Here is a 2,741-nt window from a genome sequence, read left to right as displayed (position 1 = left end):
TTGAGATCCTTAATTCTATCTGCAAAGACCCCTTTTCCAAATAAAGTCACATTCAATGGCTCCAGGGGTTAGGACATGCACATACCCTTTTGGGACCACAATTCTACCACTGTAGTATGGATACATGAATATATCATTACAATGCAGTGTGGTAAATACTGTGCTAGCAGGGGGTAACAGTACGCACAAGGAACAGCTGGAAAGAGGCCCCAATAAAATCTGAGGGGTTCAGAGAACAGTTTTGGAGTGAAGTAATAAGTAAGATAAACCTGAAGAATGACAAGGTGAGGAATGTAGTCTGGGGTGAGCTGTCTGATGAGAGAATGATGAGTAATTCAGAGAAGTTTAATATGCCTGTAAAATGTGAGATGAGGATATGTACAAAGTAAACAGTGCCCAGATTGTGACTGTCCTTGAGAACCTTGTCTAGCATATTGGAATTTTAAAGCTATCAAGGGAAGAGGGACAGATTTGTATTGTATAAAGATAATTTGGACTGCATTATGGAGAATAGACTGGTAGGGATTAAGACTGAACCCAAATAAATAGTTAGGGTGGTGCTGCAGTAATTCGAGCAAGAGATGGTAGGAGGATAAAGGGGATAGAGATGAGAAATATTGAGATTGTAGAATTATTATTTCATAAAAATTGCTAATGACAGCTAAACTCACAGGTGCATCTATACATTGTTTCTAAAGTTTCATCTGAAAGTTCTAGAACCATGATTGACCCATCAGTATATATAGACATGTAAATATATGAATCTAACAGCAGTTTCTAATAAAAATTTTACATTTGTAGAAAAATGTAGATATGAAAAATGTAAAATACTGTCACTTCTTTACTTAAATCTGTTCTATGGATTCATATAGCACTTTGAATAAAGTCTAAATTCTTAAAATGACTTAAAGAAACTTGCATGATCTAAAACTTGACTAATTCTCCAGGCTCAACCAATACCCTCTCTTCAACAACACTGAAAATCATGGTTATAATAAATTAATTTCCACTTGCCTATGTTTTTCCTTTGCTTGAAATACTCTTCCAGTGAGCCTCCACTCCCTCACCACCCACACACCCATTCTATTTCTCTTTGTCTTGATAGCTCACACTCACCTTTTCAATCTCAACTTAGATGTTAGGTAGCCCTATAACATACTCTCATGATATCATATAAATCCTATATTATAAATCATAATATATTGTAACTGTTTGATTTAAAATTTTAGTCTGTCTTGCTGGGCTATGAGCTCCTTAAAGGCAGAGACTGTTTCTCACTCATTATTGTAAGATGTGAGTGCAGGCTGGAATAACTGCCTGGCTTTACCACTTTGGCATTTGGCAGATTACTTGACCTATGAATGTCTTAGTTTTCTCATTTATAAAGTGAGATAATGATAATAGAACCTATCTCAAATAGTTTTTAGAATGATTACACGAGTAAATCCATATAATGAACTAAAAACAGTGCTAGAAGCACATTAAGTGCTCAAAACATATTAATTGCTATTTACTTTCCATAGTTCCTAACACAATGCCTGGCACAATGCCTGATAAATGAATGAATGAATAAATAAAGGAGTAGAGGATGTGGTTCCATAGTGTAGAGGTTAGCACATCTGCTTTACACGCAGAAGGTCCTGGGTTCACACCCCAGTGGAGTCACAGTCTATGGTCTACTGCCATGCCACACTGAACAAGCCTGATCCCATCTGATCTTGGAAGCTAAGCAGGGTTGGGGCTGGTTAGTACTTGGATAGGAGACCACCTAAGAAGACCAGGTGCTGCAGGTGTAAAAAATAAAAAATAAGGGATTGTAAGCTGACAAAACCAGGTAGGTCTTATTGCTAACCTATAAGCTCTGTGAACATAAAAATACAATCTATCAATCTTACAATTAAATTATTTTCTTGTAATATTTTAAAAAATTTTTCAATTACAGTTGGCATGCAATATTATATTGGTTTCAGGTGCATAACATAGTGATTAGACATTTATATAACTTACGAAGTGATCATCTTAATAAATCTAGTACCTATCTGACACCATACATAGTTATTACAATAATATTGACTATATTCCTTATGCTATACTTTACATCCACATGACTATTTTGTAACTGCCAGTTTGGACTTCTTAACCTCTTCCTCATTTTTTACTCACTGCCCAATCCCTTCCATTTGAAAACCCTCAAAATGTTCTCTGCATCTATGAGTTTGTTTCTGTTCTGTTTCTTTATTTTGTTCCTTAGATTCCACATGTAAATGAAATCATGTGGCATTTGTCTTTTTCTGTCTGACTTATTCCACTCAGCACAATACTTTTTGGTTCTATCTATGTTGTTTCAGCCTCAAAATTTCATTCTTATTTTCTTAAATTTTTTTATGGCTAAATAATATTCCATTGTGTGTGTGTGTGTGTGTGTGTGTATGTGTATACCACCTCTTTTTCATCCATTTACCCATTGAGGAACGGCCAGGTTGCCTCCATATCTTGGCATTGTAAACAATGCTGCAATGAACATATGGATGCACATTTCTTTTCAAAGTAGTATTTTGGATTTCTTCAGATAAATACCCAGAAGTGGAATTTCTCAGTTTTTCTTTGTCTCTTGTCATAGCCTTTGTTTTAAAATTTTATTTTGTCTGGTATAGTATTGCTACTACAGATTTTTTTGTTTGTTTCTATTTTCATAAAACATCATTTTTCATCACTTTACTTTTGGTCTGTGTGTGTTTTTT

General features: G+C 34.9%; 1 pseudogene; it reads left to right on the top strand.

Moving 5' to 3' along the window:
* The first annotated feature begins 1,674 nt into the window (after positions 1-1,674).
* Positions 1,675-1,793, top strand: LOC112484130 (annotated as a pseudogene).
* The last annotated feature ends 948 nt before the right edge of the window (positions 1,794-2,741 follow it).

The sequence above is a fragment of the Pteropus alecto genome, unplaced genomic scaffold (genome assembly GCF_000325575.1).
Source record: "Pteropus alecto unplaced genomic scaffold, ASM32557v1 scaffold207, whole genome shotgun sequence".
NCBI classification, from domain to species: domain Eukaryota; kingdom Metazoa; phylum Chordata; class Mammalia; order Chiroptera; family Pteropodidae; genus Pteropus; species Pteropus alecto.
This window is presented reverse-complemented; position numbering and strand designations above follow the sequence as displayed.